Below are 11746 nucleotides of genomic sequence, written 5' to 3' on the forward strand. Positions count from 1 at the left end.
TGTGCATTTTAAGGTCGCAAATTGTATTCATGTCGTCGTGTAAATTTACCTGAGACTGTCGAGAACAGAGGCTTAAAAATATGTCAAGATTTACGTTCTTACTGGCGGTTTTCTTGGGCGAAGATCAATGTCCTTTTAGCAACGGTTAATTTGACATAGTAGGTTGTCGTGGATGAGTGGTGCTGTGATTTTTCGTCGTCCGTGCGCACTGCTTTGAATCCTGTCGAATACAGTTCTTGCTCTCTTTTCGTGTAATTAAACAATGATTATGTTCCTTTGAATCACAGACCGGTTGTGCTGCAACAGGAGTCCATTTGGCCTATCGTGTCTGCACCGGCCCTCAAAACTCGCCAAGTGCAATCACCCGGCTTCTCCCTCGAAGAACAAGGGCACAGATAAATGGGAACACCACCGGATTCTAACACACCTCCAAGCCACACACAATCCTGACTTGAAACTATATCGCCGTGTCATCGCTGTGTCTTGGTCAAAATCCAGTAATACTCTCCCTAACAGTACTGTGGGTCTACCTACATAACATGGGCTGCAGCGATTCGAGGATATGGCTTACCGCCACCTTCTCATTGGAAATAAAAATGCTGGCATAGCCAGCAACACCCATGTCCTAGGAAAGAATAAAACAATCAGGCTCTAAACACTCGCCGCGCAGAAAAGTTTTTCCTCATATCGGTTTGCCTTCTTTACGAAATTATTTTGGAACTTACCATGCAATATGCGGAAAAAAGTAATGCACAGTTTTCAATGCCATGAATTGTTACTTCTCAATCATATTCATCTCATGTACTCGCGAAAATTCTGTTGGACATAGAAGCAAACTTGACCACAGTCTGCTGAGTGTTTCCACCGTTTTCGTTATTTCTTTCAGTCGATATGCCATTGTGTTTGTCTTCCAACATTATTTATGGAATGAACTTCCAATATCTTTTCAAATAGACTGTTCCAGATGTTAACAGCTCTGATTAAATCAAATGTCCCCTCCAGTTCTCATCCAATTTTTTTGCCAATTAATTTGAATCGATGTCCTCTTGTTTTTGACCAAGTCGCTCGAGGGAATGACACCGATCGAGCTCCAAACTTTCAATCACATGGATAGCCTCGAATATGTCACCTCTCAATCCTTTCTATTTCTGCTACAACAGTTCGATGTTTTTACATATCATCTCAACAATGAAGCCCCAGTAAACCTTGCTTGTTTCAATTCTAATGTAATTATAAAGAGTGATGACCAGAATCAACCATAGTGCTCCAAGGCCGAAAGATAATTCTTAGTGTTCAACCATGATCTCCTTATTTTTATACACGCGATTTCAAAACGAATCAGTCGAAATTGTTTCTTTTCACAATATGCACTTCGAATATGTGCAAACCAAAAACGATTCCTACCATCTGGGGGCTGTGAATGATTTTCTCCTGAATAGAGTGCTCAATATCCGCACCTATCGTAAGCCAGGCTGCGGTTGAAATCGCCGAAGATGACAATGCGATTTCAATTCCTGGTCAGCAACTTCTTAAAATTCTCCTCGGAACCGCAGAAAAAAAACATTTAACTTCCAGAGTTTTTGAGATCAGAAACAATTTGGAGGCCTGATTGCTGTTGCCAGCGAGCATTTAATTGAGCAATAATTCCAAAAGACAACTGCCGAATTAGCATCAGAGCATGAAACGTTTCTGGATATAAAAATTAAGTTTCCATTTATCTGCAATTCTGATGTTGCAATTTTGGCTTTTGCTGAATCTGCAACTTTTCTCTTCCGCTGTAATTTGTACAAGTAAGTAAACTTGATTAAATACTTAGATAAAAGCAAAAAAACCGCGAATGCTGGAAATCCAAAACAAAAACAAAAATACTTCCTTGGCTGTAAAGCACCATGGGCCGCCCACGGTTGTGAAAGGCAAACATTCCCTAAGTTTCCATCATTCTCCCACGAATAACAAAGAGATGGAGTTTTGAAATATATCTGCTACAGCTTTCAGTCTCCATTCGTTTTTGTTTTCCACCTGCCTCAGTTGGATTTCTGTTTTTCTACATGTCCTGTTGCTTTTGCCCATTCATCTGCCCGCCTCACTTGAATGACTCTCTGCAATAGAAATAATCTCCTTGTGCTTGTGAGAGGCACACAGAGAAAATCATATAACAATTGTTGCTCTGATCTTTTCATTAGCGACTCGATAACCCAAACCTTTGTTGACTCCTTGTTAGCGTAGTGTAAAGATCCCCCATCTGTCTCACGGGCGATTGGGGTTCACTTCCCCAACGGGTAATTTATCTTTTTCGCTGACAAATTCTACTCATGCGGTCGTGTAAATTTACGTTAAAGAAGTTGTCAAGAACAGTGGTTTAAAAGTATGTCAATATTTACATTCTTGCTGGCGGTAATCTAACCTAAATGGGTGGAGCAAAAGAAATTGGGAATGCAAAGGAAGCCAGAATTTGAGGAACGCAGAGATCTTGGGAGGTTTTAACGCTTGAGGAGTTTGCAGATATATGGGAGATGCAAGACCATGAAGGAATTTGAATATAAGGATGAGAATTCTAATATTGAGGCATTGCCAAACTCGCGACTAAAGTAGTAACACACTCAAACATACTTAACGTTCGCTACTCATCGAAGAGAAGAAGTTGGGGTTACAGCAACTGTGGAATTCACAGATTCTGCCTGTCAGTTCACAGGCACAAATGCGAACATCTGAAATAAGTAGAGAGAATTCTCATAAAGGAGGAAGGGCGGTCTCAAAGATCATCTCAGTCAACTCCTGAATCCACATTTGGCAACATCTCCACCTCAAAATAAAATTATTTAACTGGGGGAGCAAATGATTTTTTTTAACATTACTGGGTCATATGCCATCTGATGTGCTGCCCGAAATGGAGCTGGTACTACCTTCAAGAGTAGCTTTCGATCACTTATGAGATGAATATTTAAAGGCCTCTGCGATAGGACAAGCGTTTGGGAATAACTGGATCACTCTCAGAAATCTGCTTCAGGTGCAATGGGCTGAATGGCCTCCTTCTGCGTTGTATGGTCATTTTACGATTCTGTGTAATTCTGAGCTCCAAACTAAGGCTTGTTTGACATGGAGATGGCAAAATGACAAGAAGACATGAGCTGAACTGGCACACGGTATTTGAGAGGATAGATATTCCTAGGAAACGGCAGAAGGCCGAGAGCAACTCGCCGTCCCGTTCTCTTCTCCTGTCTACTTCTCTCCCACTCTCCTCCAGAAGCTGAGGTGGGGAGACTTTTAGCAACTTAAGTGAATTTAAGGATACAGAGCAAAATCTGGTGGATGGAGTTGGATCTAAGTTCAGCTACGGTCCCATTGAATGGTCGTACAAGTTGACCTCCCGTGCTCCTTCTAACAAGCGCTCACGTCACTGTCCTCAGTTATTGTGAACTCAAAGAGCCAGGTGTCACGGAGTCACCACCGTCGCCGCCGGAACCTGTAGTCGGAGGAGGTGCCTCTCGGGCCGCCTCCACGGCGCCAGTTCCAAGGACAAATGAGGCCTCCTGTAGACCTTGCTCCCGCCCTCTGTACAAAAACTGTCCCTCCCACATCCTTGTCTTGACCCTTAAAGTGAACGTCATGATTTCCTTTTTGACTCCCCTGGTTTCTCTCCACCTACCCCTTTAAATTATGGAGCACTAGACTCAAACTTGTACGAAGTGCGCTACGTTAACAACTCTGAAGGTGTTAGACCAGTGCTTGCATGAGGCTTGTGCGATGGCTGAACAGGAAGCCTGAAATTCGTCTTTCTACTGTTCCTTCTGATAGTTTCTTCATGCCTATTTTATGCGGTTTGTTCCACTCTTTCCACCAAGCCATTAGAAGTGGTAATGGAAGGTGCTTTTTGTTGCTGTGTTTAATCCCATTTAGGCTCACGAATCTTTGGAATTCAGTGCTAGTGAAAACCGTGTCATTGTCTGACGCAATAACTTCAGATAAACCATGAACACTGAAAATCTGGCGCAGTTTACCAATAGTTGCAGATGAAGTAAATGATATCACGTCAAACAAGTCGATGAATTTGGAATAAAAACAGAAAATCTCCGCAGGCGTGACAGCATCTGTGGATAGAGAAACAGGTTTAATGTTTCGAGTCTCTATCTGCTTCAGAGCTTTCTTAGTGCTTTCATCCATTTGGAATGTGCGTCAATAATAACGAGCGACATGGTATCTCGAAATGGACCTACAATATCAAAATGGTTCGACCAGGCTATTCCCACGGATGCAGTGGAGCTAAACGGGTAATTTCTGTTGTTGCTGGCACTGTAGACAATGTTTCATCATTTTTTCTTCTGCACTGTCTATATAACTTCGTGCAAGCATCAACGTTTTTGAATTATCACGATGCCCACTATGAAATTATTGTAATAGTGGTTCTCATCCTTGGACAGTGATGACCGCTCTTGGTCCCTATAATACGATACCATTTTGACAACAGAGTTCAGATCTACGCAGAAACAATGGTTTCAATTATTCAGGAATGTGTGCAGTTGACCATCGTTGTAACATTTGTTAACGGGCTCTTGCTAAAATAGGATCCCGATTCGCCCAATTATTTATTATTTCCAAGCAAACTGCTAAGCAGCCCATGAATTCAGTGCAAGTACTACCTCTTAAGGTACTGGTACATTTGTAACACTATCAGGCAAAGGGAGACAACTGAGGGCCTCTGCATTTGCTTTATGCACATCCAGATGTAAACTGTTCTGATATGTCGACAAAATTAAAGCCCATCTTTGAATTCTGGCAGGAGCTATCGGTGGGATTGCCCTTTCTTCACAAAACATTCCTACCAGTGGTTTGTGATCTGACAGTGTGGTGAAGTGACGACCATGTAAATATTGATGGAACATCTTTACTTCATATACGATAGATAAGCCCTCTTTTTCAATTTGCAAGTATCCTTCCTCGACTGCAGAAACGGTTCTGCATATATATCCCATCGTTCTTTCAGATCCATCTGCCATCCTTTGCGACAATACTTCTCCTATTCTATATGGAGATGCATCATAAGTGTGCACCAATTCTTTATATGGGTCATAATGCACTGGCAGGCATGATGAGTGTGAAAGCTTCTTAACTCGAGTGAAGGATTCCTCTTGCTCTGCCTTCCAGGAGCATCTGTGGTAATTCTTCGATAATAAATGTAAAGGAGATAACACATGCAGATAGATTAGGCATAAACCGATCATTAATGTTTGACCTGCCTTACAATGACTTAAGCTCCGTTATGTTAGTAGGGCAGAACAATTCTTTGATGGCCGTGACTTTCCCCGCTAATGGAGGAAACCTTGGGTATCAACCCTAGGACCCAGACGTGCATCTTCCTTTGCTTGGAAGGTGCACATTTCTTTTTTGAAAATGAATGACAGCCTCTATATATCACTTCAGAAGATCTTCCAGGCTTGCCAAATACTCTTCTTCCGTCGATGTTGTGATTAAGACGTCGTTCAGGTACCCTAAATAAAAAGAATAACTTTGTCTGGGCCGTGGGAATAAACTTTCCATAGTTCTTTGGAAAATCGCTCAGGCAGAGGAAAAACTGAACGGTAAGCCTATAAACTGGTTCAGGACCTTGTGCGTGTTTATTGTAACACAACATCATGAAGTGTTGTCCAGTTCGAGCTGCTGATGTGCACCATTCATATTCAGTTAAACTCATATCCAGAACAGCGAACATCCAACTGATCCAGCACAGCCACAGCACTGACATCTGCCCAGCTATTGGAATATTCCCCAGTAATGTCCTACGCACGAAAAACAGGACAAATCCATCCCAGCCAATTAATGTCCAGTCCGTCTACTCTCGATCATCAGTAAAGTGATCGAAGGGACCATCAACTGTGCTATCAATCAGCACTTGCTTAGCAATAACCTGCTCACTGATGCACAGTTTGGCTTCCCCAGGGCCATTCAGATCCTGACCTCATTACGGCCTTGGTTCAAATATGGACAAAACAGCTGAACTCCTGAGGTGAGGTGAGAGTAACTGCCCTTGACATTAAGACAGCATTTGACCGAGTGTAGCATCAAGGAGCCCCAGCATAACTAGATTCAATGGGAATCAGGGGGAAAACTCTCCACTGGCTGGAGCCATGCCTAGCACAATTGAAGATGGTTGTGGTTGCTGGATGTCAGTCATCTGAGATCCAGGACATCAGTGCAGGGGTCTTTGGCTCAACCACCTTCAACCACTTCATCAATGTCTTTCCTTTCATCATAAGGTCAGAAGCGCGGGTGTTTGCTGATGATTGCACAATATTCAGCACCATTCACGTACCCTGAGATACTGAAGGATTCCATGTCCAAATGCAGCAAAATCTGGACAATATCCAGGCTTGGGCTGACACGTGGCAAGGCACATAGATGTCACGCAAGTGCCAGGCAATGGTCATCTCCAAGAAGATAGAAGTTAACCATCACCCCTTGACATTCAATTGAATTATGGTCACCGATTCCACCACTATCAAAATCCGACAGCTTACCATTGACCATAAACTGAACTGGAATAGCCAAACAAATGCTGCAGCAGGTTGGAGGCTAGGCATCCTGCAACGAGTAACTCAGCTGCAGACTCCCCAAAGCCTGTCCACCATCCACAAGGCACAAGTCACGAGTGTGATGGTATTCCTCCACTTGCTCGGATAAGCGCAGCTCCCCAAACACTGAGGAAGCCTGACACCATCCAGGATAAAGAAGGCCGCTTGATTGGCACCACATCCATAAACATTCACTCCCTCCACCACCGATGCACGTTAGCACCAGTCTTCACCACATATAAGATGCACTGCAAGAATTCCCCAAGGCTCCTTAGACAACACCATCCTTGTAAATATAACACCGTTTCTACAAAGTCACTGGGTCAAAATCCTGGAAATCCATTCCTAACAGCACTATGTGTATACCTACACCACATGGACTGCAGCAGTTCAAAATCAGGAAGCGCACCACCACTCAAGGGCAACCAGGGATGGGCAAAAAATGCTGGCACAGACAGCGAAGCCCACATCCTGTTAATGAATACATTTTTTTAAATATAGGATCTTCCTCCGTTGAATTTGGCATGAGGGTCTTCAAACTTTGGGATTGGTAATTTGTCTAATTTTGAGGCCTTGCTTACGGTTGATATATTTTCTGCACTGATGCGAATGTTTAGGTCTGGCTTTAGTACATGGACTACGGGAGCTGCCTATATTACTAATTTCTCCCAATGACATAATCCTGTATCAACATTCTAGAGTGTAAGGCACTGGTCTTGCCTTAAAAAATGGGGGCGCTGCTTCAGGGTCCACGTATATTTCAGCTTGTAGATATTTGATATTCTCCAACTCATCTCGAAATATTCTGTCATATTTTTCAGCAAGTCTGGAATTGCTGCAGTCCTGACCTGAAAAAATTCTGAGCAATTTAGTTTGATTTTCTTCAACCAATCAACACCCAGAAGGCTAGGTCCTTCTCCGGTTACAACAATTATTGGCAGCTGAGCCGTCTGTTGCTTGTGTGATAAAAGTCCAGTGGTGATGTCTTGCACCTGTGTTGCATCTGTTGTATATGTTTTTAACTGAGCAGCAGTTTTCTCCAAACTCAATGGCTGTGTACCTTCTCTGACATACTTAAAGATGTGCTCTCCCACCACTGTGATCGATTCTCGTGTGTCCACGTCCATGAACAAAGGTTTTCCATTCACATGAATTGTAACAGTGATTGGTAAGTTGTCCTTGCCTTCAGGTCATAGAGGGAATAAACTTCAGCCTCAGTATCTTCTGGCTCTTCTAGACTGTGCACTTCTTTTACCTTGACTTTTCTGAACGGCTCACTTGGTTGAGTTCTGCGCTGTTTAGCAGCATGCTCTTTTTTGTGACAGTAATGGCATTCTGCCTCTCTAAACGTATAAACGTGGGGTGAATGGTTTCCCCCACAACAGTAACATTTTAACTTCTGAGTAACTGGTGAGCTGCCTCTCGCATTTCTTTTTTTGCTTTTCTAGCAGGAGGGGCCAAGTCTCGCTTCACTGTAGACACCCTAATCTTCGCGCCACTGGGCCTCAGGCCACGGCTCTTGCTGCAAACCGCACCATCTTGCACACTGTTCAGAGCCTGCGAGTTTTTCCTCAGCACTCTCCATTGTTAGAACTACCTTCACTGCTCTTTTCAGGTGTACCTCAACGTCTGCAAGCAAATAGCGCTGAATGGCATTGTCCTTTATGCCGCAAACTAAACGATCTCTCAACATGTGGTTTAAAGTGTTAAGGCGTCACAGTGCTCCATTAACTGTACTAACGTCGCGATGTGCGTTGTGATCAACTCACCAGGGATCTTGCTCAAGAATTAAACTTAAACCTTTTCATGATCACTGAGGGTTTAAGCTGAAACTGTCCTATCACGAGGCCAACTAGCTCCGTGAATGATCTGGAATTTGGCGCGGCCGGAGCGGTCAAACTGCCGATTAGGTTATAAGATTTGTTCCTGCAGGCACTCAAGAGAGGCTTCTTTTGCTCCTCCAACGTTATTTCATTGGCTAAAAAGTAGAACTCTGATTGCTTAATATTTTGACCCCAGTCCTCGATGGATGAGCCCTCCGGTTAAATTCCACCACAGCGAGGCACTGCTGGTGAGTATACTTCTTTTCTTCCATTAAAAATGGAAAAACTCAAAATCGCTCGGCGAAGCGCTGCGTCGGTGCTTATTGCCAGCTGAAGTAAACTTGGAGAGTACTGGTCGAATTTCTTGTAAGAAACAGTGAACTTTATTAACAGATTCAGAGGAGACTACATGATTGCTCCAAGAAAAGCTCTCCCCTGAGATTCCCCATAACGGTAAGAAATGGCTTAACTTACAATCATTACATGCTCTGATGTAACTTTGAAAACATAACGGACGTGCTTATGGATGGAATAGAGCAGCATGGGAGGCAGTGTGACCTGATCGTAGCAGCAAATTGGAGACAGTTATCTCGGAATACAGGGCTTCGGAGCGGCAGGCGGCCATTCTGCCCTTCGAGGCTGCTCGCCATTCGATGTGATCATGGTGATCAGACTGTGGTATCAACTCCAGTTTCCTGTCGCTCCCCACCTCCTCCCAAATCCATAATGGCAAGAATGAGTGATATTTTTGGTACGGTATTCTCGTAATTGAGATTTTAAGATTTTTTTCTGCATGTGTATGTTCAGTGAGTTTTGTAGCTGGAGGTTCAAATTCCTTTCCCCCCTACGGTCCAGAATTTCCCAACACTAAAAACGTATCAATTTCTCAGGACGTTACCATGAACCTGTATAAAGCATTGATTTGGCCTGAAAGGCAGTTTGGTGTCCAGTTATAGCGGCAACGCTTTAGAAAGGATGTTAAGGCATGAGCGAGGGTACAGTCTATATTCACGAGAATGGTTCCAGGGCTGAGAAAGGTCATTTGCAAAGATAGTTTGGAAAAACAGGGGCTGGTCTCCTTGGAGAGGTGAAGGGTAAGTGTGATTTAATCAAAGTAGTCAAAATCATGATTGTTCTGGAAAGAACAGATTGGGAGGAATTTCGTGAAAGACAGGGCACAGATTTAAGAAGATAGGTAGATAGACAGACTGGCCAACTGGCAGGCAGGCTGGCAGATAGATATATAGATAGATAGATCGCTGGATGGATGGTTGCATTAAATAAATCTCCAGTAGATACGAAATTATGATGACGCAACCAATGAAGTAAGTGCTCAGATTTCAACATAGTTTTAGGCAATCATCAGGTGTAAAATAATTAAGGATTTCAAAATTATGAATGGTTTCGTGTAAGATGGAAGTGTGAAATGAGGAAAATCCTGGAATGTTTGGACCTGCAATGCATTGTCAAAGATTGTAGTAGGGACAGGTTTAAACATGGCATTCGAAACGGAGTTGGATCTTTATCTGAAAAGGAGGGAAAAACATATCGCGGGGCAATGTGGTGAAGGCCCTTGGTGTGATGTTCCTTCCGAGAGCCTTTATCGGCGGGTCGGGCCGAATGACTTCCTTCTGTACTGTAATTGTTCTCTGATTCTACTATTCTCAACTGATGCCTGCAATGCATACCCTTTGTGCAATTCCAAAATTGTTACTCTCTGGCTCTGCTTCCACTGCTCAGTGTCGCTCCCATCCTGCCTGCTCTGTCCTGAATGCACAAAGTCGCAGCAAGAAATTTATTTCGATGGCTTCTATCGAATTCTGTTGTCCTTTTTATTGAATCAAATCTAAATTACAAGATGAGTACGGAAGACAATAAATGGCATCTCCTGGCACTTCACACAACAAAGAGTTTTATTTACTTTACACATTAAACCTAGCTTTTGTGGCATTTGGGCATTGGAATACAACAGGTTCTACATTATTAAACATTTATGATTAATCGTGTGATATTTACAGACGGATTATGGGGTTGCCAGTTGGAATCAATATTTTACTTGCCACTTATGTGCCCAATGTTATCCAGGCCTTGCTGTATATGACACCGACTACGCCAATACCTGAGGAATTGGGACTGGCATGGATAATCGTGCAATCATGAGCGAAAAACCACTTCTAACCTTATGATTATGACGGTAACGTTATTGATGGAAAACTGATAATGTTTGTACATAGGACATTAGGGTGAGGAACACCTGCATGGAGCCCTCGGACTGAGGTTACTGGCCTCCAACAACCACATCATCTTAAGATAAAGGTAAAATACTGCGGATGCTGGGAACCTGAAACAAAAACAAAAATTGCTGGAAAAACTCAGCAGGTCTGACAGCATCTGTGGAGAGAAATACAGAGTTAACGTTTCGATTCAGCATGACTCTTCTCCATTCCATGACCATCGTCCTTCGTGTTCGAGAGAACTCCAGCCATTGAAGAGTTTTCTTCCTGATGCCCATTGACTTTAGTTTTGCTTGGGCTACTTGCTGCCACAATCGGCCAACGCTGCCTTGATGTCAAAGGTAAGTGACTCTCACCTCACGTCATTAGTATTAATATTGCAATGCGGACAACGGTTTGTGGGTGCATCGGTGAGTTAGTTGTCGATAAACGTGTGTGTATCTGTGTGTGTTTAATGCATTTGTGTGTTGCGTTTAAATGTATTGAGGAATGATTGAAAAACAAGGGAGAAATAAACATGCAGAAAATAAGTTTCCAAATGAAAGTAGATTCAGCTGAATAAATGAGCAAGGAGCACAGACCCATGTAAATAGATCTGTGATCAGCAGAGACATGAAATAAATTTCTACCCAGATAATGCAGTCAAAATGAAAGACGCAATAATGCCATTGGTTCAAGTGTTGTCTATTTCAAACGGTCACTGCAGAATTAATGCGTCATTCCCTGGTGGTCTAGTGGTTAGGATTCGGCGCTCTCACCGCCGCGGCCCGGGTTCGATTCCCGGTCAGGGAATTTTTTTTTTTTTCTTTACGAAACATTCATAACATATCTAACCATGACGGGTAATTTATTTTATCATTGTTAATGAATAGCATCTTGTTGTACACTGAAACAAATGTTTGCCGCGTGATAACGGGCATTTGGAGTGTCAGGCGTAACTGCTAACAGGTAGACGCTGTAAGCTTCTAACGTTTTGTTGTCTCGTCAAAGAAAGTCTTGAGGGAGAAGGTGAAACCCTGAAACTTCTGCCCTTACTCTCTTTAAGAAACATTTAAATGTTCCAAGCCGCTCACTTCACAAGGTGAAAATGTATTTCAAATTCGCTAAACTGCTGAAGGAACTT

The 11746-nt window shown here is 42.9% G+C and overlaps 1 non-coding gene across 1 annotated transcript; it reads left to right on the plus strand.

Annotated features, from left to right (window-relative positions):
- The first annotated feature begins 11343 nt into the window (after positions 1-11343).
- On the plus strand, positions 11344-11415 carry trnae-cuc (transfer RNA glutamic acid (anticodon CUC)). Its single transcript has one exon. It is a non-coding gene; the product is annotated as a tRNA-Glu (tRNA).
- Positions 11416-11746: the final 331 nt, after the last annotated feature.

The sequence above is a fragment of the Cetorhinus maximus genome, chromosome 21 (genome assembly GCF_964194155.1).
Source record: "Cetorhinus maximus chromosome 21, sCetMax3.hap1.1, whole genome shotgun sequence".
Lineage (NCBI taxonomy): Eukaryota > Metazoa > Chordata > Chondrichthyes > Lamniformes > Cetorhinidae > Cetorhinus > Cetorhinus maximus.